General features: G+C 35.0%; 1 long non-coding RNA gene across 1 annotated transcript in view; it reads right to left on the bottom strand.

Annotated features, from left to right (window-relative positions):
* LOC123789061 (uncharacterized) overlaps positions 1–24877 on the bottom strand; it is a 1398020-nt gene that overhangs the window by 948681 nt on the left and 424462 nt on the right. The window contains exon 3 of the long non-coding RNA XR_006778655.2: positions 17757–17831. This is a non-coding gene — a long non-coding RNA (uncharacterized LOC123789061). The remainder of the gene's footprint in view (positions 1–17756; positions 17832–24877) is intronic.

A 24877-nucleotide genomic window follows, 5' to 3' on the forward strand; every position in this document is an offset into this window, starting at 1 on the left:
CACAACCAAAGAAGCATGGAAACACCTGGGCAAACTGAGGATGGGAACATGAAAGGTATCTCATGCTGTCACAGTGTCGTGCTTATTAAGAGGTGATATGCACTCCTTAATCCTGGGTCTTAATGCTGCTCTACTCTCAACCTCCAACCTTATTTAGTACAATGAAGTAGTTAGAAAGTAAACAAAAATCATTACAAAATGATCAATCTTCTGACACAATTCAGAAAAAAGTACTCAGAATTTTTCGAACTCTCCTTGGACTCATGCAGCCAGTTGCAAAGTGTTTCTAACGCCTGTTTGGCATCATGTGTGGCAACAGACAGATGTCTGATATATTTAAATCCCAGTAATATTAAGGGGCTGCTATATTTATTTCACACGTTGCTTACTTTTTCATGTAATATTGAGAGTGGGTTCTATGTAAGTAATAATTATTTTCCCTGATACCTATGATCATAAGACCAAGAATGAAATTTATATAATATAATATAATATGATATGATATGATATGATATAATATAATATAATATAATATAATATAATATATAATATGCAGATTAGATGTTCTGGATAGAGAATTTGGTGAGAAGGCAAAGCACCAGTACTCTAATCATAGAATACTGACTTAATCAAATCTTAGTCATCTTCAGCCCCCAAAACTAAATCAATATACAGCCAAGGTGAATAATTAAGAAATAATTTATTTTTAACACTGTAAGAATTCTGTCCCATTTGCTAAGTTTCTTATCACCAGAATTTTGTTCATTTTTCTACTTTTGTATTGGCTGGCTTATTTGTGCACTTGGCCAAGTACGTTTGGGCGTCTTTCTCAAATATATTTATATCACGAAACCCTTGCTGTTTAGTAGACAAAGAAGACATATAATGAGCAGGGTATCAGCCCCAAATGCCAGCACCTTAGACTGTGGATATCTTCAACTGAAAGAAGAAAAGGGTCATGAAATGTTAGTTTATTCAAAGATATTATTCCAGTACCTAGAACCAGCCTTTTGCGATCAACTACACACAATACAAATGAAAAAAAGGAAATGGATTTTCTGACTTTTTAGCTTTTCCAAGAAATAAGACTAAAAATCATTATATGACAACACCAAATGCTGGTGAGGATGTGGAGCAAAAAGAACTCTCATTCATTGCTGGTACAGCCACTTTGGAAGACGGTACATTAGTTTCTTATCAAACTAAACACACCCCTACTATATGATCCAACAACTGCACTCCTTGGTATTTACCTAAAGGAGCTGAAAACTTATGTCCACATAAAAACCTGCACATGCATGTTTATAGGAGCTTTATTTATAACTGCCAAAACTTGGAAGCAACCAAGATGTCCTTCCATAGGTGAATATATAAACTGTGGTATATGCAGACAATGGAATATTATCCCATGCTAAAAAGAAATGATCTATCAAGCCATGAAAAGACATGGAGGAACTTAAATGCATATTACTTAGTGAAAACAGCCAATCTGAAAAGACTACATACTATGTAACTCCAACTATATGACATTCTGAAAAGAGCAAAACTATGGAGATAGTAAAAAAAAGCACAAAGGATTTTGAGGGCAGAGAACCTACTCTGTATGAAACCATAGTGATGCATATCTATCATCATACGTTTGTCAAAACCCATAGAATATGAACACTAAGAGTGAACCCTAATGCAAACTATGGACTTTGTGTGATAATGATGTGTCAGTGTGGGTTCATCAACTGTAACAAACGTATCACTCTGATTAGAGATGTTGCCAGTAGAGGAGTCGGTGTATGGGCTGGGGGGGGAAGTATGGCAACTGTACTTGCTGCTTCATTTTTGGTTGTGAACCAAAAATTGCTCTAAAAAACAAATTCCAGGGGCGCCTGGGTGGCACAGGAGTTAAGTGTCTGCCTTCGGCTCAGGGTGTGATCCCGGCGTTGTGGGATCGAGCCCCACATCAGGCTCTTCCGCTACGAGCCTGCTTCCTCCTCTCCCACTCCCCCTGCTTGTATTCCCTCTCTCGCTGGCCGTCTCTATCTCTGCCAAACGAATAAATAAAATCTTTAAAAAAATAAAAATAAAAAACAAATTCTGTTTTTTAAAAAGACATTTTCATTTACTTTTATAAGTGTATACCAAATACACTTTAGTAAGTTTTAAGATGGTGTGCCCAGTGGGTAGCAGAGAGCCTCGTACTCACATTTATAAATAATAGTGAATGGACATATGAAAATCGAGAAAGAAGAAATGTGTTATTCAAGATGGTAAAGTGAATTTAAACACTGTTTTTCAAGTAAGTTTGGGAAACAACTGATTTCTTTATACCAACCATTCATCATCACTTTCACAATGTTAATACATCTTATAACTATCAAATGAGGTTTACATCATGCAATATTCTACAAACTTACTTGATAATAAACTTGTTTTTTATAAGCAGTTCTTGAAACCAGGAACTGGCTGAATATGCTTTTGGAAATGTTCTCATTCACTGTGCTCTTTCCATTGGTCGTGAGAACTGTCATATTTGATAGATAAAATTTGCTCTGCCAATATTCTTGACCATATAAAAACAAATGAGGCAGAAATCCTACCCTTAAGAACTTTATCCTCTGTGCATAGATGGGGGAGAGGGCAAACATATACCATAAAGCTTAGCAAAAATCATATAATAGAAATACACACAGAGCACATATTTATGAAATACATATGAAGTTATCATTATTCTAAACCTCAGGTCATCTAACTACAGACCGTGGGCAAGATCGATCTTGCATCGCCTGTTTTTGTAAATAAAATTTTGTTGGAACACAGCCATGCACATTCGTTTATGTATTGTCTACGGCTGCTTTTGCAGAGTTGAGTAGTTTTGACAGACCATCTGGCCCACGAAGCCTAAAATATTTATTATCTAGCAATTTACAGAAAAAGTTCACCAACTAGATAGATGTAAAAACACACTTGTAGCCACTGGTGTTCTAACTGGCAGAAATAAATGGAGCCTTATGGAAAGTTTGCTAATTAATAGAGAATATTACGGTTTCATCAGAAATTTTGTATATTCCATAAAACAGCCAATTATTGATGCATTCTAATATGGTAGGATGAGTCCCTGGTCAGAAGTTAGGAAACTCACCTCCTTGTTTCCATCACGTAAAATTGGCCATTGGATTATAGGATCTAAATTTTCTGCAAGCTCTAAAATGTGGTATTTGTGTTCATTTCAGACCGACCCTGGCTGAAGCTTCTATGCATGTATTATAGCCACTTGAATACTGAATTATTTTACCGACGGCAAATTATTAACGGTTATGCTCTGCATGCAGCAGAATTCCAAAAATAAAAGAGAAAACGCTAGACTAAAATTGAAAAAGATTTTGGACCCCGCAACTTTTTTTTTTTTTCTTTTATCTCATAGGAAGAAACTGATGTTTAGAAAAGAATTCTTAGGTAAAGGGCCAAAGAGACTTTTGGAAACTTTTGTATAAGGGTTAGAAGAATCTTTAACTATGTTACAGCAGTAAGTCCATTAATTCTTTTTTTCTTTCAAAGAGCAATGAGGGATTTCTCCCCCTACCTGAAACTGTCAGACTCACAATTTTCAATAATCAAAAATACCAGATGAGTGAAACAACTGGTTTTATTTACTGAACTTACTGGCAATGGCACTGAACTGTCTGTCCATTTGTTTAAAGAAATTACTTTGGCATCACGATACTAAATCTGTGTTCTTTTCTCCCTTGGTTGTTATGCTGTCAGTATTCATTTACTTCCTCTAGATTCAAAGGATCATTGTCAAAGCATGAACAATGCAATTTCTCTACGAAGGCACTCGGATTCTTTAATTAAATTTATTTGCCTGAAGCCTATATGTTTTAAAATAAAATGCTGTAGTAACAGCATTCCACTTTAGCATAATCTAGTGCTTTAATTTTTCTTCTTTCATTAAACACCTCATGAAGGAGGAAGAGATTTTCTTCATATAATAAGCTCAATCTAATCTTAAGTCACTATCCAAATAAAGAATTTTTAAACCTGCCTATCATGTCTTTCTGAAAGATTTATTTCAATAAGCGCTTTGCTTTAAAAAGCTAAAACTTAAGGTTTAAATACATCCTGTTTTCATCTTGATTCCAATTATTGTAAAACTAGAGAATATCTGTCATTCTAACTATAACAAAATATTAGTATAGACTGATAATCTAATTCCTATTTCATTCTAGTGTCTCTATAAAATCCTATTCAAGACCTAAACTATCCTCCTTGGGAAATAGCAGTAATATAATGATATATAGCAACATAGAATGATATAGTTAGAACATCCAAGACTGCAAATCCAGTCCATCTCCTAACTATCCTTTCCTATCATGCTTTGGTAGATCACCATAGTCTCTCTGGGTCATTTATATCATCTGTTAATTAAATAAATTTGATAATGTCACATATTTTAAAATCCATAAGCCTCTGAGTGTTGAGGAACTTTTTTCACAGTTCACTTGAGGTTCTATATTGACATGATTATGCATGCAAAACTCTGTAATTATGTATCTTTCATATCCATTTTTTTATAAATGTATTCCGAATAATTCAAGTTTTTGCTTAAAGTTTTATAGCAATAATCTCTGTATGTTTAAGATATATTTTCTCATGATAAATTTGTAATGTTTAAGCATAGCTTAAATTGGCTCTTATCACTTTTTCCTGTCTCAAGGTTCACCTCAAAGCATTGTAAGGATTATAGATACACTTTATCATGATTTTTTTCCTCTTAAATAGGCTATAGCTATCAAACATTTTTCTCATTTTGCATGAACCACTTTCTGTGCTTGATAAAAAGATATAAATGCATAAATCCAAGAAGTTCAACATATTCCAAACAGGATAAAACAACAGAAAATCATACTAGGCACATTAAGGTAAAACTACCAAACACCAAAGATATAAGACATAAATAAATTCTAACAGCAGCTGGAGGAAAAAAGACAATAAAATCCAAGAGAATAAACGTGAGAATAAATGCTAACTTTTCATCAGTGGCAACACCAACCAGAAGGCAATGGAACATATCTTTAAAGAAGAACACCTGTCAATTTAACATAATCTATGCACCAAAAATATTCTCCAAAAATGAACATAAAACAAAGATAATAAACAAAGGCTGAGAGAATTTGGCAACTGGTTCTTCAGTGTAAAGAGAAATGAAACCAGTTAATAAACATGTATTTATGACAAGAATTGAAGATCATTTAAAATGATAAATACTTGGTTAACAATAAAGGAATTTCATTATTTTCACTAGTTTCCTTGAAAGACCTTTGAAATTTAAAGCAAAGTCACATTGTATTGTGGGATATATAGCATATGCATTTATAAAATAAATGAAAACCATACCACCTAGGATGGGAAGGGGCCAAATGAAAGTAAACCATTGGTAGGTTATAGCATAATTCATTGAATGTATCAAATAATTAATATATAATAAAATGTTGAGTTAAAGATACATGTAATCCCTAGAGATTTATCTAAATATACACACACACACACACAAACTCACAAAGATGATTAGATACACAGCCAAGAGAAGGTAGAATTATTTGATCAATATAAGAGAAGCAAGGAGTAGTATAAAAACAACAGAAGAAACAAACAAACAAGATAAATCCTAACAATAGCCCAACCATGTCAATAATTACAGTAAACATAAATGATTAAGAAATCTAATTAAAAGTCAGATATTATCACAATGAATTAAAAAGAAACAAGATACAACTACAGATAGCTGAAAGAGTATATACACATATAAAAATACAGATTGTTTGAAAGTAGAAGAATAGAAAAAAATGTATGCAAAGTAAATACTTCTCATGGGAAGGCTAGTGTGTATATTTATAAAAATAGAGGATGTAAACTTTAACTCTGGGAGTATTATCAGAATAATGATTGATATTTTATAATGACGAAAGGGTTAATTCACAAAAAGTTCTAACAATTTTAAATGTATATATTTAAGACAAAACTTCGGAGACTGTGAAGCAAAACTTGATACAATAATGGAAGAAATGGGCAAACCCACAGTCGTGATGACAGAAATTAACACATCTTTTTTATGAGTTGCTAGACTGGCCCAAAATTGTTAATGATAAAATAATATTACCAACCAACATTGCCTAAAAGACATTTATAGAATACTACATCCAATATAAGATACACATTCTTTTTGATTATACATAGAGCACTCTCCAAGATAACCATATTCTAGAACATAAAACAAGTCCTGACATACTTAAAAACATTAAATAAAATATATTCTCTGACCAAGACATAATAAATATGTAATTAAAAACAGTAAGATCTCTAAGAAAATCTCAAAGGATTAAAAAATAATAAATAAGTTCTAAATAATTCACAGGTCAGAGAAAAAAAATCACAAAAGAAAATTTTAAATATTTTGTACTAAATGGTAACACAATATACCATATCAAAATTGAGAAAACGCTGTTTCACAGGTGTCCGAAAGAAAATTTATGGCACCAGATGCTTACACAGCAAATTTAGATAGATAGATACACAGACAGACAGACAGACAGATAACCACCTATGCTTCTCCATGCCTTTTGGGGAATACAGTAATAAACAAAATTCCCTGCTCTCCTAAGAGCTTACTGCAGAATACAGACTAAAAGAATAAAAATAAAAATATATATGATTAGAAAGCAATAAATGCTATGATCAAAAATAATGGATAAAAAAGATGCCATATATATATACAAATACAATGGAATATTATTCAGCCATGAGAAGGAAAGAAATCCTGCCATTTGTGACAACATGGATGGACTTCGAGGGCATTATGCTAAGTGAAATAAATCAGACAATGAAAGACAAATCTAGAATTTTAAAAAGCCAAACTCATAGAAACAGACAGTAAAATGGTGGTTACCAGGGGCTGGGATAGGGGTAATGGGGAGATATTGGTCAAAGGGTATAAACATGCAGTTATAAGTTCTGGGGATCTAATGTATAGCATGGCAATTATAGTTCATAATATACTTGAAAGTTCCTAAGATACTAGATCTTAAATGTTCTCACCACAAGAAAGAAATGGTAATTATGTGATGAGATAGAAATGTTAGCTAAGGCTATAGTGGTAATCACTTAAATGTATCAAATTGACATGACACTTTAAATGTACCCAATGTTATATATTAATTCTATGTCAGTAAAGCTGGAAAAATCATATATCCAAAATAAATAATAAACACAAAGAAGCAGTGACAGATAAGCGTCTGGAGAGCATTGTTGTCTTTAAAGCTTTAAAAAGGTGTCAAGCAAGGCCTCAATTAATAGACCTAAAGGAATGAGGAAGGGGGTGTGTGGAAATATGGGGAAGATCTTTCCAGGAGGGTAAACAGCCAAGTCCCTAAGGCAGGAGTGGCTTCAGCTGTTCAAGACCAGAAAAGGGACAGTTGTCAGGACAAGTAAAACAAGAGGGAAATAAGTTAAAAGTACAATAAAGGGGATCAAGAAACCTAGAACTTGCAGGGTCTGTGGGCCATTCTGAACTTTTAACTCCAAGTAAAAGGCAGAACCACCGGAGGCTTTTAAGTGAAATGACATGACAGGAACTAGAATAATTTGTGTTAAGAATAAACTGTTACCGGGCCGATTGTGGTAACAGGAAGAAGGTCATTCAGTAACCAAAGTTAGAGATGATATGGCATTGGACTGGGGTGATGGTACGTGGAAGTGGGAGAAGCAGTTGGACGTTGGAAAAATTGTGAAGGCAGAGGAAACGATTAAGAGAGGGAATCAAGGGACAGTGTGAGAAAAGGACACTGATTTGCAGAAAGTGATAATACATGATTATCTTGAAGTGTTTCCTGTAAAGTGGGACAGCCAGATAAGCAGTAGCTGACAGGGAAGGTTTTTGTTTTGTTTCTGTTTTTCTTCTTTTCTAAAATGGGGGATAAGAGACATTTGTATGCCAATGAAAAACATCCAGTATGTAGTAAAGAGTGAAATACTGATAAGGCAGGAAAGAGAGAGAGGGGCTATGAGTTCTTTGAGGAGGTGAGAGCATTGGGATATCGAACACCATAGAGCAGGTGTCCTCAAAGAAGCATGGAAAATTCCTCCGTAGTAACAAGAGGGGGTTAGCCATACAGGCACAAAGGAGGCTGATATGGAGCTGGGGATGTTCTGCTCTGAAGGCTTTTTTTTTTCTTTTTTTTTTTGGCAAATAAGAATCAAAGGTCATTATTCCTGAACAAGAATGGAGGAAAGGGTGTTGAAAATTTGAGAGTGAGGCTAAAGCATGAAAATACCGTCTAGGAAGGCAAAAAGACTAAGCACACGTTGGATGATGATTGGGCAGCATTAATGGTCCACATGAAATCAATGGTCAGGAATTCAAAGTAAGCTTACTCGGTATTTTTTTTTTTTAATTTTCTCCATGGGTACAGAAAACTGAATAGAAGGTGAAATTAACCAGAGGAATCTCTAAGTAATCTCAAAAACTTTCTACAAAAGGAAATGGCAATTTTGAGTATCTATTAAGCTTGGCCATATCATGCAAGGCCATGCCCATTCTTCCTGTAATTCTTTCTACCCCTTAGCCAGACACTGGAGGTGTCAGAAAGAGCAGCCAGCAAACTAAGAGGAGTTGACTATGGGCTGCAAAAGAAACCAGATTTCCCCTGCTACCTGACGTTAGGCTTCCAAATTGAAATAGGCCTTACATAGGGAGAAAAGAGTAGGTTTAATTTTTAGATAAGTTAGGAAGTATGCTATTACATTGGACTGCATTTATTAATTAGTCAATGTAAGTTTTTAGAATGACAAATAGGGCCTGGCAAAACTTTGGGATATTCCCAGAGCAGATCTGAAAGGAAGCTGGAAGAAAACAAAACTATAAATCCTACTTACTTAAAAAAAAATTGTAACACACATTTCAAATATTCAGTTATTTGCAAGGGATTGTAGGGGTAGAATTCTAAAGATTCCTTCCCCTCAAAATTCCCTTGCACCAGTTATTCAAACACTAAATTGTGTAGTGTCGTGAAAGGAGTTCGCAAATGTAACAAGTCCCAAGTCAGCTGACTTTCATGTCAGCCCTGTAAAAGCAGGGTGTTTTCCCTACCTGGTGGCAGAACAAAAAGTAAAAGTAACAAGAGAAGGACTCAGTTGTCACTGCTTGTTAGAAGATGGAGGAACCACACAAGATGGCATGATGGTGACTTCTAGGAGCAAAGGCAGTCCCCAGCTAACAGCAGACCCAGAAATGGGGACCTCTCATCTAAAGCCACAGGAAAACAGGTATGGTTTTAAACTACTGAAGTTAAAAAAATATATATTAAAAACTACTAAAGTTTGGCTACTAAGTTTGAAAGCTGGCTAAGTGTGGTAAGTTTGTTAAGATGGCAACAGAAAACAAATGCAAAGGAATCTTCCTTTGTCTCATTGAAAGGAGGTGATTTGAAGGCTAGGAATATTTTTCTTTTATTATAGTGGAAAGAGCAGCAGAATTTGGTTTGAATCTCTGCCACACCATTAACTAACTCAACCTTACCTTGAGGCTCTTTGTCTTGGATTCTATTTGATAAAACATGGATAATAATATCTATCTTCCAGCATCATAGTAATGACAGATAGAAAGCAAACACTTCACACAAAGCCTTAAACACAAAAGGCAAAAAATAACACTCATAATGATTAATAATATTAATATTATCATGTCCTAGAATAATACATTTCCATCTTCCCAAAATATCTCTTCAAATCCAATGTTTCAACTCAAGCAGAAGCTCTAGTGTTCCACATTTGTTTCAAGGGATCTACACCCAATCTAATAACACTGAAACATGCCTTTTGTCAGTTGGTCTTTTAATACCTTTACTGCATCAATCATTCTATCTTTCCACTTCAGTTATTTAATATCTTCTGAGCTCTTTGTTAATCTTCGTTAGTGTATCACTGACATTCATAACCAATTTAATTTAGGTTTTAAATATGCCAAGGCTTCCAATGAGGACACTGATATCTTTTTACCTGTCATTAGTTTCTTTATAGTGAAAATCTCATCAGGAACTCTGCTATTTTTTTTTAATGTTTTTCAGTTAGAAATTTACATGGCTAACTGAATGAAACTGTCAATTGTGATGTACTTTATTTTCTTACTGACTAAATCATATTTATTGTAGGACAATACTAGTCAAAACTTCTGTGATGAGACATTCTCAAAGATTCAGTAAATTAATCATGCATTTTGATGGCTTATTTAATAAAACTGTATATGATATTAATTTTTTTCTTTCTCCTCATATTCATTATTGGATCCTTTCACAACACAATTCAGTCAACACAGTCACATGATTTGTGGACTGAAGATGCAATTATTGTTCAGGGTTCACTTTATCACAGGGTATGTAGAAATGAGTATCAAAATGCAATTTTGATTGGAATAGGAATATTTGCTGATCCACTGCAAGAAGAGTTAACATTTTAAGCCATGGTTTTGAATCTTAAGTACCTTGAATGTAATGTCACAGTCAAATTAACTGGCATGGTAACTTCTCAGATCAGATCAACAGCACCAGGGAGAAAAATGAATTACAAGTGAAAACATCATTTTCTTAGCAAGTTCACAATATAAATTTGCCTATTCAGACAGTTAGTTAAATAGGGGATATTTGTCAATTTGTTGTTCTCTTTAATGTGCTCGCTATTAACTATCGATTCTAACTCTCTCGCCCCATCTCTTTATCTCCCCATCCCTCTATCTCCCCACTCCTTTTCCCTCCTCTGACCCTTTGTCTTTCTATTGCTCTATCTACCTACTTCCTCCCTCCCCCACTTTTCTCACTCTGTCTACCCCCACCACTTCTGTCTGCCTCTGTCTCTCTCTCTCTCTCTCCCCCTCCCTTTCTCTCTTTCTCTATCTCTACCCCTTTCTTTCTCTCTTCCTTCTCTTCATTTTCAGGTTCATTTTCACCCTGTGTAGAAGTAAGAGCCTTGACAAGCCTGTCTATCCCATGTTTTATCCATGTGTGTCACCAGCTACAACCTAAATATATGATTTTAAATCATTTAATGGATTCATTTGTTTAGCTTCTTGACAAAACAGTAGTAAGAAAACCTGGAAATATATCACCATGCATTGTTTTGACCCCCAACCCCAAGACTCTGAATTACAGGCTGAAGTAGTTTTATAGTGGGTTCTATATTCCCAAGAAGGACTATACTAAGTTCTTGTGGATCACCTCCTTCCTGGGGTGAGCCATTACTCATGGTTTCAAAAGAACCCATTCTTGCCCTAATTAAATAATTGTTGCTTAAAGAGAGGCCTCCACTCTCCAACTGAAGGTATTTTTTTCTAAACATGTATTTTAAGAACTGTGAAGGACTTAAGATATTATCCTCCTTGCAAGTTAGCCTGCTACAGGATCATGAATGCTGGCAGAAAACTGAGACTCCCAGGCCAGCAATAAAGGCTACTTCACTACTCACAGCAAGAACAGTAGCCAGACTATCAGCATTTCTCTGAGTTTCTGAGCCCCAATTCCCACACAGCAATGCAAAAAGGGCCAGGTGACACACACACACACACACACACACACACACACACACACACACACACACAACGATTACATTCCAAGAGAGCAACTCTGAGGCTAAGGATCCTGAGTTTTTTATCATGGGCAGTAACTATGCACTTTTCTTTGGAAGAAGGTACTATCTCTATCTTACTACATTACTCAATATACAAATATCCCAAGCTATTATGACCTTTCACCCTTAAGTAACTATAATTCCTCCTATACTAACAGTACTATTATCCTACTTAACAAAAATAATAACCCCAAAATAACATCAAATGACCAGCCCATATACACATATTCCTAGGAGCTCCAATCAATACAGCTCATTAGTTTAAAACAGTAATCGATCATGAGCTATGCCTTGTGTTTGGTTGCTGTAGCATTTAAATGCATTTTAATCTAGAATGGACCAACTTTTTAAATGGCATCCACTGTTGAAGATAAAAGGCAAGCTGTCCTGTAGAATGTCTCACCTTTTGGATTTGCCTGTTTGTGGTCCTGTGATATTAATTTCTCTGTTGTCTACCTTTTTTATAAACTGGAAATTAGACCCAAAATCAGTCTTGATTAGAATCATTTTGGTAAGAATACTTCATAAATAATACTGTGGATCAACATACATTGTGTCAGAAAGCAACTAAAGCCAAGGGCACCTGGGTGGCTTAGTTGTTAAGCATCTGCCTTCGGCTCAGGGCGTAATCCTGGTGTTCTGGGATCGAGCCCCACATCGGGCTCCTCTGCTGGGAGCCTGCCTCTTCCTCTCCCACTCTCTGTGCTTGTATTCCCTCTCTCACCGGCTGTCTCTCTCTAACAAATAAATAAATAAAATCTTAAAAAAAAAAAAAAAAAAAAAAGAAAGCAACTAAAGCCAGTGGTCCTGCTATTGGTAATGCTATAACTGGTCATTGTGTTACTACATTAGGAATGGCCAGCACTCTCCATTGAAGTATTCTACTTTTCCTGCGACAACCAACAAGGAATCTGGTCCTCCTCATCCTTTACCAAGAAGCTAAGGCCTAGAAGGGAAAATTGCTCAGTTCCCACTTTCCCTAGATCATCTCAAGTACAGTTTTTTAGTTCATAGTCTCTTTCCTAATCCTATTTTAGCTGAAGAAGAGGACTTCTTATCTAATTCACATAAAGATACAGGGCAGTACAGGGCAGTGGTAGCTCCAAGAATTACATATCCTGACTTCCAATTTGGAAAGATCACCCTTGTGAGCGGTAGAAAATAAATTCGTGTGGGAGTAGGTAGAAAGTACAGATTCAAGTACAATATATTTAGCCCAAATGAAAGATGACACAAGCCTTAAGTACATGAGTAGTTATAAAAATTGGACAAGAGAGAGAACTTGGGAAATATTTAGACAGTAAATGGATACAAATCTTAGATTTCTGGAGGCAAAAATATTTGTATTTGAAGTTAACATTAAATATCTCTCCATCTTTCTAATGAAACAGAAATAATCAAAATATTGCACAGAATAAACTAAGAGCAGAATTTCTGAGTGGATCATAGATATTGTATCTGTGACACTAATTAAGGCTTATTAATAGCTTTAACATTACAATGAAAAGTACCACTGCAGTCACTTCAAGTACAGAATAAGGCATAGTCACGTAGGTTTTCTTATTCATAGAAGAATCCCAAATAAAGGACCAGGCAAAACTGTGAAATTGAAAAGTTCCACCAGACATTTGCTAAAAATGGCAAAGAAGATTTTATTCAAGACTATTGCAATAGGGGAGAGAGCTCAAACTCAAATGTTCTGGGAAAAAAGGGAGAAGGATTTTTAAAAGCTGGGGTAAGAGAATGGGAAAGTACTAGAAGTCCCTGAGGAGGGGGCGAGGTTTGTTCAATGTCATTAGGCTGTCAGTGTTTCCTACTTGTCACTGGCAGAAGTTGGGCTCCTACCATCACACAGAGACTAGAAGACAGTAGCTCGATCTTTCTTAAGGATTACATTGCAAAAGGATGGCTCCAAGGTCCTTCAGAAACAAGTTCCGGGGTTGTAGAAAATTTACATCTCAATAGGACAGAGAAAGATTTATAATTCAAGTTTTCTAAAGTCAAGCTCTAAAACAAAGGAAGTCAAGGGCTTTTAGTCAGGAAGAAACCTGTCTAAAGTTTAGTCATGCAGAAGGGAATAATAGTAAGGCCAACTTAGTCAAACTTACTCAAGAAATAGAGGCTAAAAGCAAAGTAAGTTGTCTGGAATGAGACCTTATGAAAATAAAAAATGTAATTTGCATTTTTGCGTTTAGATCTGCATCAGTAAAATACCATCAAGTAAATGAAAACACATTATTTTTTTATAATAATGAGAAAGACAAATGCCAATAGGAAAAGAAAATGATCTCCTGATTTTCAATTTACAAATTTTGCAGCTACTAATTCACCTTGAAAGACTTTAAGCTTAAGCAAACTTCAGAAATATGCAAAGTTTGGCACTGTGTTCAAATAAGGAGACAACTGTTCCCTGTGTCCATGAGGCAGAAATAGTTATTTGATATAATCTTTTCTAATTATTGGAGTGGATTTTCTCAGTCTAATTATGTGCCTTCTTTCTCTGCTCTAAGTGAGACTGTGACAGAGAAACAAAGGAACCAACTAAACAAAGGTAGTTAGCCTAACATGAGAGGGAAACCTCTGCTAGTATCAAAATTAATCTGTGACATCAAGCTAATAACTAACTAAAGGGTTTTTGCATTTTGTGATAGCAGACATTAATTTTTTAATGTTTTATTTTAATTTCTTAAGACAAGTTGTTATGTCTTAAATTGTGTCCCCCTCAAAAAAAGGTATGTTGCAGTCCAAACCCCCAGTACCTTAGAATGTGACCTTATTTGGATCTTTGCAGAGGTAATCAAGTTAAAATGAGGCCATTAGGGTGGGCCCCTATCTCAATAGGACTGAGGTCCTTACACAAAGGGGTAAATGTGGACACAGATACAAATGGGCATGGAAGGAAGACAATGTAAAGAGACACAGGGAGAAGACAGCCATCTACAAGCCAAGGAGAAAGGCCTGGAATAGATCTTTTCCTTGCCACAAACCACCCTCAAAAAGAATCAACCCTGTTAATAACATTTTCATTCCAGACATTCCAGACTCCTTTAGAACTGTTAGACATTACATTACTGTTGTTTAAGCCACCCAATACATGGTTCTTTTTTACAGCAGCCCTAGCATAAACTAATACAACAGTGTTGGGACTGAAAAAATTACATATATATTTTTTTTAATTTTGGAGTTGCTATTTTCTCACTAAACTGTAGTTTGAAAAAAGTTTTGCTTCTCAATTCTGTTGACCTTTGTGTCATTTTTAATGTCTACTTACTTTGATTCAATTAGTCATTTATACAAAGCAGTTTTAATTTGGTTTCTAAAAATGAAATTATCAGGATTCTTGGGATTTTGTGTAAATAAATATTTACTGGCAGGTTGAGTCAGAATTCTAAATCCTTTTTAACTGGCTCAATAAGAACCTAAGTAATATACACACACATATACAAACACACTCCCCTCTAAATTGTTGGTAAACAATAAATATGCCCAGGTCCACACAACATAATTAAGTTTTCTATCATATGATACAAAAAGCCTAACACAATTCCTCTTCTAAATGTGAAAATTCTCATCCTGGAGATTCATGTATGCACATTTATATATTTATCATCATTGAGAACCAAAGTAAGTCTAGGTATGAGGTATACTCAGTAACTTCACAAAGAATATGGTGATCTGAGTTTGAATTTCTGATATTATAAAAAAAATGTATATGTGGGTTTAATTCATATAATGTACATGAATTTATGAACACCTTTATGATTAAAACTCAAAAAAGAAAAATTATGCTTAATATATAAAGATAAAGAAAATTATTGAAAAATACAGGTTTACCTTTAAAATAGCTGCCAAACCAACTACTGCATTTTTCATAATGCAATCTAATTTTTTCCCTATTCTGAATTTGAAGGATTCACAAATTATTCTAGTTTGTTACCAAAAAGAAAAAAACAAACAAAAAAAAAAACCAAAAAAACGACTAGTATGAAATTATGATACTAATCAGTCCTAAGAAAAAAGTCTAGACGAATATACTTTTAATAAAGAAAATACCAGGTATACAAATTGTTTAATATTCAAAGTCCCAACGTTATATTTCTTTCATAAGTGATACTGCCTTCAGGTTTATCTTACTTCCTAATGCTCTTGATGGAGCCTAAGGATACTGCAGAAACCTAAATTTTGCAATCTTTAAATAGATGAAAGCCAATCATAAATAATGCATTTTTGCATTTAGATAAGAGATTCTGCTTGGCTATTTTAAAGTTAAAAAAAACAGGATCTATTCCGCTTAGGTGCTTTTGCAACAAATCAAATACTAATCATCATTTTGCTTATATTTTACTGTTGGTCATCAGGACTGCCCTACCATATAAAATGATATACAATAATCTCTCTCAGTGACAGATTAATTGGTTTTCTCTGTGTCTCATTTTAGAATGTTTAAAGTGCCATACTGGGCTAGAAATCCTAATTCTTGGACAGTGCTTCCAAAACATATTTCATAGAAGAGTTCTGAGAAGCTGAGGCAGCTTCTGTATAGACTTGTGACCTCCCTCTTTTTCCCACGTCCCTCCAGGGAATAACAAGCCAACCAACCCAGAGATGATGTCATAGCCTGCATCTCTAGGAAGGCAGAGGCTGGACCTCCTTGACCTTGGTGCCAGGGAAGCCATGTGCCTTGCCTTGGAGACCTAGCTTCTTCTGTTCCCATCCCCGGTATGTTCCTCCCTAGAAGGTCACTTGGCTTAATCATGAAATTCCTTCACGTTTTTTCTCACATATCTCCTCTTCAAGGAGAAGAACCCTAGCTGCCCTATTAACTGTCTTTCTCTTCCTAACATTTGAGGTTTCCCTTATCCTCTTTAATTTTTCTTCTTCTGATAGCATTTTTATACTTATGTTTTATCACCCTTAAACCCTGATAAACATATACTTCATGCATGAAGAAATCTTTTTCGGTTTGTTTCCTGTATATTCTATGTGCTAGGAATACTGTCTGATAAATAGCAGACATTCACTAAATATCTATGAATGACTGAATAAATGAGCAGCTACAGAGGAGAGTACCTGCTATTCCTTGCTGCCTAGATAAACAAACCAACAACCCTGACCCCCTGTGAATTCTCTGAGAAGCTAGGAGTCTGCATTTGCCTGCCTGCCATGGATGTAGAGAGAAGCTGCTCTAGTGAGCTACATAGTTCCCAGAACCTGCAGTGGAGCCAACTGCTTCTTGCCCTCCAGGGAGACCAGGGAGGGACTGGACCTCCAATTCCCTGGCCGTTTTCAGTCCCAAAGAGGAGAAACTTCTTTGCTTTCCACTATATATTGCTTTCCTGCTATGGTAAAGATGCCAAAAAGCTGAACTTCATGGATTCCAAAAAATCCCCAAATTATGAGCCAACAAATTAAAAATGCAACTCACTTAAGGACACTCAGTTACCTAAAGGAGGAAGACCAAACTGAAAATCAAGGATGAGGCAATTCCTACTGAAATGAAACTGGAAAAGAGGCAGAAAAGAATATTACAAAGCAAGACAAACAAAATAAAGAGGTCAAAAAAATGTTGAAGAGCAAAACCATACAACTAGACTCTAACGATACTCTTTTAGAAAATAATAAAGATTTCCCTCTCATTTTATGAAGTCTGCATTAACTTTATATCAAAAGCCAGCAAAAGACATTACATACATTAAAAGAAAACTACAGACAGATATCCCTCATGAACATAGACACAAAATTTCATTAGCAACTAAATGTTGGCAAATTAAATTTAATCATATGTTAATAATATGCACCATGACCAAGTCAGATTTATCTCAGGAATACAGGTTAATACAACGTTCGAAGAGCAATGAGTGTAATTCACTGTGTTTTCAGACTGGAAAATTTAAAAAAAGAAAAGAAAAAAGTATGACCATCTCAATAATTGTAGAAAAAGTACTTACCAAAATCCAACATCCATTTCCGATTTTTAAAATTTCTCATCCCTCTATAGTAATAGAAGAGAACTTCCTCTACCCAATCAAGAATATCTTTGAAAAAAAATCAATGCTAACATTATATGTAATGTTGAAACACCGAAAGCTTACCTGTAACTTCAGGAATGAAGTGAGGATATCTGCTCTTACTACTTCTATTCATCTTAATAACAGAGGTCCTAACCACTGCAATAAGGAAAAAAAAATGGAACAAAATATCATAAATATTTGAAAGGAAGAAATAAAAACTGTCTTCATTCACAGATAACATGACCATACCCAAAATAAATTATAAGGAATGTGCAAAAAAAACTATTAGGAGTAATGAGTAAGTTTAGGGAGGTCAAATATTCAATGTTGGTATGCAAAAATTAACTTATTTCTATATACTAACCATAAAATTGGGAATAAAAAATAAAAAATACCATGACTACTTAGAGATAACCTTAAAATATGTGAAAGGAGTATACACTGAAAACTATAAAATATTTTAAGAAAATTGCTAATAGACCAAAAAAGAGTATCACTTGAATGGAAAAATAACTTAAAATGGCAATTCTCCCCAATTTAATATATAGATTTATTGCAATCCTTTTCAAAATCACAGCAGGGGTTTTACATAAATTAGCCAACTGACTCTAAATGTATATTGGAAAGACAAATAAATTGGAATAGCCAAAATAATATTGAAACAAAAACCTAGGACTTATACTTCCCAATTTCAGAATTATTATAAAGCTATTATAATAAAAAAGTGAACAAAAGAAGAACACACAGGATCAAGAGAAGAGAACTTAGAATCCAGAAAAAAACTCTTACATTCATGGTCAATTGATTTTTAACAAAGACAACAGGGTATATGAATAAGGAATTGTCTATTCAACAAATGGTGCTGAGACAATTGTATAATCATAGACAAAAAGATAAATCTAGCCTCTTAACCCTCATCATATGCCAACATTAATTCAAAATGGATCAGAGACTTCAATGTAAAATCTAAAACTATTTTAAAAACTGGGCAAATATGTGAACAGATGCATTACCAAGGAATATTTACAAATGGCAAATAAGCACACGAAAATATGTTCCACATCATTAGTCATCAGAGAAGTGAAAATTAAAACAATGAGTTACCACTAAAGTAATTTAGAATGGTTAAAACTAAAAAGAGCTAAAATACCAAGTTTTGGCAAGAATGTGCAGCAACTGTAATTCTCATACTTTGCTGGCAGGAATGCACTATAGCCATGTTGGAAAGCAGTTTGGCAGTGTCTTACAAAGTTAAACATGCATTTAACATACAACCCAGCTATTCCACTCTTTGGAAAAATAAAACATCTGTCTACACAAAAAATTATACTTGAATGCTCACAGCAGCTTTGTTCATAATAGGATAAAACTGAAAACCATCCGAAGGCCTATGAACTAGTGAGTGGTGAAATATCCATTCAACAGAATCAATCAAAAAGGAATCAAAGCAATCAAAGAACCTAACTACTGAAACTAACCACTGTTAGTGGTTACACAATACATGAGTATTTACAAGGATAAATCTTAAAAGCATTATGCTAAGTGAGAAAAAGTCAGACTCACCAAAAGCATATATAGTATGATTCTAATTATATGAAATTCTAGACAAGGCAAAATTGTAATGACGGAATAAGCAGATCAGGGGTTAACTGGTTCTATGGGTGGGAGGAAAATGAATTGTAAGTGGTACATTTAACTTTAGGGAGTGACGCAAGTGTTCTTAAACTTTCACAAATTTTTGAATTATATTGTGTCCAAATTATAACCCATAAAACTGATTTTGAGAAATTTGGAAAATGCAATGGAAGTATCCCTCCCTGTCCAAACTCAAATTACAGAAACTCTCACCATCTGAATGTAGGGACCTGCATTCCACAAAGAACTACTTTCTGAAAATGAACAGAAAAGCAACAGCAACCTGGAAAAGAGCAGCATCCTTGAGCCAAAAGGCCTTGGGGCTGGCACCCTCTCTGGAATACACATCCCTTGCAAAATGTCCTCCACAGCGGAGCATGTGGGGCCTTCATCCAAACACTTTCAAAGATTTCTGGCAGTCTTTGCTCTCTGCCGTGCCCCCATCACCAAAACATTATCACAGATTTTTCAAAAATAAAAAAATTTTTTTCATAGGATCCTTCACAAAGGAAGCAATATTTTCCTTCCAGGAGCTCCTGTAAACTATATGTCTCCAACTAAAACTTTTTTTTTTATTTATTGTTTAAAGATTTTATTTTATTTTTTTTAAGATTTTATTTATTTATTTGACAGAGAGAGAGAGACAGCCAGCAAGAGAGGGAACACAAGCAGAGGGAGTGGGGGAGAAGAAGCAGGCTTCCCAGCAGAGCAGGGAGCCTGATGAGGGGCTGGATCATGCCCTGAGCCAAAGGCAGACACTTAACGACTGAGCCACCCAGGTGCCCCAAAAGATTTTTTTTATGTATGTATTTTTGTATGTATGTATGTATGTATTTGTCAGAGAGAGAGAGAGCACAAGCAGGGGGAGCAGGGCAGGCAGAGGGAGAAGCAGGCTCCCCGCTGAGCAAGGAGCCTGATGTGGGACTTGATTCCAGGACCCTGGGACCATGACCTGAGCTGAAGGCAGATGCTTAACCGACTGAGCCACCCAGACATCGCAAAAGTTTTTTAAAATTCAATGTTGAATTATTACATTCTACTTATATATATCTACTCTATTTTTACTGCTCCTTGCTATGAAACCTATTTCTGGTGATTATTTTTTGTGGCCTCATAATGCTTTGATACAGTGGCATTGACCCAGTAGCAGTCAGTAAGGATTCATTTTCAAATAAACCATATTTCAGCATTTTGTGTGTGTGCATGTGATTGGTCCAGAATTCTACAATCGTCTTTAGGAACTTCTTCCTATGATCCAAACTAGTAGATATAACTATCTTTTCTTACAAATTAATATTTCTTACTAGCTGAGGTCTGAGAATTTAATGCCATTCTTGTTTGTTTGGTTTATATTAAATTTATATTCTATTATAGATTAGGAAGGAGAAAAGTGTATGTGTGAGTGTGTATGTGGGTCCTTATTTACAAATTACATCATACACCTATTAGATTATTGATTATTTGAGTACAAGGTCTCCTGTTAATATGAAAACAATCATTATGAGTGCTTTTTGGTGATTTTTTTTTCTTCCATCTTTGTCTTCTCTTACTAGCTCCTCATTTGCTAAAGAAAGAAGATAATTTAAAAACTCAGAAACGTATCCTTTCAAAATCATATGAAGGACATCCACACTTGCAGAATTCATAAGCACTAACACAGTATACTTACAAATGTAAAAAACAAGTATTTATTAAAACTTCTATGGTGATAGGATCTCTTTTTTTTACTATTCCCATTTACTGTTTGACGGGGTAGGTATCGTAAAATATTAATCAGTGATAATTCAACTTATTCATATATTCAAATAATACATTTATAATTAATATATTGAAAAGCAATTAAAATTAAAAATTTGTTAAAATGTCCTATATGGGGGTGCCTGGGTGGCTTAGTCAGTTGAGTGTCTGCCTTCAGCTCAGGTCACAGCCCCAGGGTTCTGAGATTGAGCTCCATGTCAGGCTCCTTGCCCAGCAGGAAGCCTGCTTCTCCTTTCCCCTCTGCCCCTCCCTCTGCCCATGCTCTCTTTCTCATATAAATATAATCGCAAATAAATAAAATCTTTTAAAAAATGTTCTATATAATCAAATTGGTACATTTTAAAATAAAATAATACATTTCTGACTGTAAGTATTAGTCATGGTTGAAAATTAATCATGAATGTCACCCAAAAATAAATAATCAATAGATGCCTCTTTGTAGTTCATACAAAGTTTATTCTAATACATATTTTTGCTGTCTTCAAGCATCTCCAAGCTTCTAATAACCTGTAGATACATTTAGGTTTGCATTAAGTAAGGAGGGATAGTTGATGTTAAGGAAAAATATACTTCTTAGAAAGTATAAAGCAAGTTTAGTCTACTCTCAATGAAAGGAAAACTTTATTGAAGTACAAATGCCAACTGTGAGCTAACAACATTCAAGCTTGTTCATGGTAGTTATCCAGCACTTCAGAGAATGAAGTGAGTTGTGGACAGTCTTGCACTTAATAATAGTGACCCAGAGAATAGGTTTAATCTTACCGGTCAGAATTTCAGAAGTTCAAATTTGACATCTCGCATGTCTTTGTATCTATTATGGCACCATTTTTGTATAGACCGTTTAGTTTCTTTCAAGAAAAAATTCTACATTTGATCCTTATGTATGAAAGCAGCAAACACTGTACTTGATAAAAATATAAACCTTGAGCTAGATTATTTTTCTACCTAAAACACTGGCCTGGAATGTCATGGAAAATCATAGACAACAACAAGCACTGCACCAAAATATCAAGTAGACCACTGATAATTATCAGTTCATCTCATATAGATCATCACAGGATTGATATACTGAAGTTGTGTCCTCTACCGCATAGGGAAATACATGGATAAGAGGGACATTTTACAATAGAAGTTCCCGGGGGGGGGGGGGGGATGAGCAGAAATCAGGCACTCAAAAGCATTTCTGTTGAATAATTTGGTATTACAACTACCACCATTAGCCTATTTAATTAATAATGTTCAAACTATGTTAAATATGTTCTTTAAAAAATACTATTTTTAACCTATTAATACTCATTTTGAAATTGACCCTTCACAATTTTCCTGATCTCAAGGGAACTTCAGCTCCTCTCATCTATATTCTTTAGTGTGGAGCAATTAACATATATCCCAGCAGCTTAGATTCTGTTTGACTGTGATTATCTTAAAAGTGTCAGGAGACTGAAACCATACTGTTAGAAGACAGGCCATGACATGATAAAACAGTGTTTCTAAAACCATGGGCATTTTCACAGTTCAACTAGTTTAAACTGAGAGGCAGTTCTCCAAATATCTTTACCCTAGTTAATGCCTATCGAGGATTTAGCTATCTATTCTGTACTGTATTACTTTGACCTGGAGATTTAGCAAAGCCCATAGGAAAGATGCTTCGAAAGTGAAAGGGATAAACTGGAGTAAAAGCTTAGCCTTAGGAATTAGAGGGCTTTAACATAGAGATAACATAGTTCAAACACCATTTTTTACAGATAAACAGAATTCTAATTTAGTTGTTATCTATTCTATCATCTATCTAATCCACCTATGTATCTGCCTATCTAGTTATCTATCACTATGTAAAAAACTACTCCAAAATTTAGTAGTTTTCACAATCATTTTATATCACACCCCTCTGTGGTCAGGAAATCAGGCAGGGCTTGGTTGTGCATTACTTCTATCATGCAAGGCACTGAATGGATCACTCAATGGTATTAAGCTGGTAGCTGAGCTGGTCTGAGGAATCTATGATGGGTAACTCCAAATTTACTTGGAGTTTTTCTTTCTTTCCTTAATCATGAATGAACATTGAATTATATAAAAATATTTCCACATGATATGATGAATATATTGTTTTATAATTTATATATTACAAAATATATATAAAATATAATTTATATATTACATTATTTTCAAACATTAAATACTTCTTGAAATACCAGAACATGCCTTACTCAGTCATGTTTTCTTTTAATGCACTAATTTTAAAGATGTGGTTAGCTAATATAATTTAAAGTTATTTGTACATTTACTGAGAAGTGAAATTAGTATAGTACCTACTTCAGTTGGTTGGTAAAAGATTAAATAACATTTATAAAGTCCTTAAAACAATGCCAACCAACTAGTACATAAGTACTACATGAGGTTAACAAAAAATAGCATGGTGCATTCTTGTTTTCATTACCAAATATATATCAACCTCCTAAAATGAAATCAGTAAGGTTAATGTTTCTCTACTTTTTGAAAGAATTTTAATTGGATGTCAATTATCTATTATTGAATTTTTTTTAAAGATTTTATTTGTTTATTTGACAGAGAGACAGCCAGCGAGAGAGGGAACACAAGCAGGGGGAGTGGGAGAGGAGGAAGCAGGCTCCCAGCAGAAGAGCCTGATGTGGGACTCGATCCCATATCGCCGGGATCACGCCCTGAGCCGAAGGCAAACACTTAACGACTGCGCTACCCAGGCGCCCCTATTAATTGAATATTTTAACAATGGACCTGGTTTGGGGTTTGTCTGTTGGTCTGTTTGCTTATGTGGAAGTGGGTATATGAATTACTATTTCAAGTTCTTATTTCTTGAAGTTCTATTCAACTTTTCTATTTCTTCTTATATAATTTTTGATAAAACAAACTACAGGCAAAGTACTCCTACCCCTGGAGCTTCCATTTTGTAACAAGGAGGCAAAGAATACAGATGCCAAGAATAAATAATACAAGGGTAGGTTAAAGAGTAACAAAATCATAGTGTTATTTTACATCAAGTGTAGAGTGAAGTCCTCTTTGTTTAAATGTGGTAAGAGTTTCCTAGACTATTGTAACAATGCAGCACTGATTGGTTTAAATGACAACTATGTTCTCCTATTTCTAGAGGCTAGAAATTGGAAATCAAGGTGTCAGCAAGTTAGTTCCTTCTGAGGGCTCTGAGGGAAGAATCTGTTCAGGCCTCTCTCCTTGGTTTATAAATGCCATCTCCATGTTCAAAGGTGCTCTCTTTATATGCATGTCTGTGTCCAAAACTGCCCTTTTTTATAAGAATACCAATCATGCTGAATTAGGGCCCATCCTAATGATCTCATCTTAACACAATTAATTATATATGCAATGACCCAATTTCCAAATAAGATCACATTCTAAGGTACCAGATGTTAGGACTTCAACATATCTCTCTCTCTCTTTTTTTTTTTTTTTTGAGTGGGGGTTGGGTGGACACAATTCAACCCATAACAGATGATAATTCAGTAGAGATCTGAATAAGGAGAGAAAGACAATTACAAGAATATCTGGAGAAAAGAGTGTTCCAAGCAGAGGGAGTAGCCAAAGGCCATGAGACAGAAGCTTCCCCAGCATTTCCCAAGAAAAGTATATGTCCAGTGTGTGGTACAAAGTGAAGGAGGGGATGGGGAAAGGATGTGGATCAGAAATGCAGTGGGGGACCAGATCCGGAGGAATCTGGCACTAGGTTCCTGGTAAACTATGGTAAGGACACAGAGTTTATTCTGTGTTTTGAGCTGATAAGTGGCATGATCTGACTTTGTAGAAAATAAACAGAGAAG

The sequence above is a fragment of the Ursus americanus genome, chromosome 3 (genome assembly GCF_024610735.1).
Source record: "Ursus americanus isolate L20-20 chromosome 3, mUrsAme1.1.p, whole genome shotgun sequence".
Classification (NCBI taxonomy): domain Eukaryota; kingdom Metazoa; phylum Chordata; class Mammalia; order Carnivora; family Ursidae; genus Ursus; species Ursus americanus.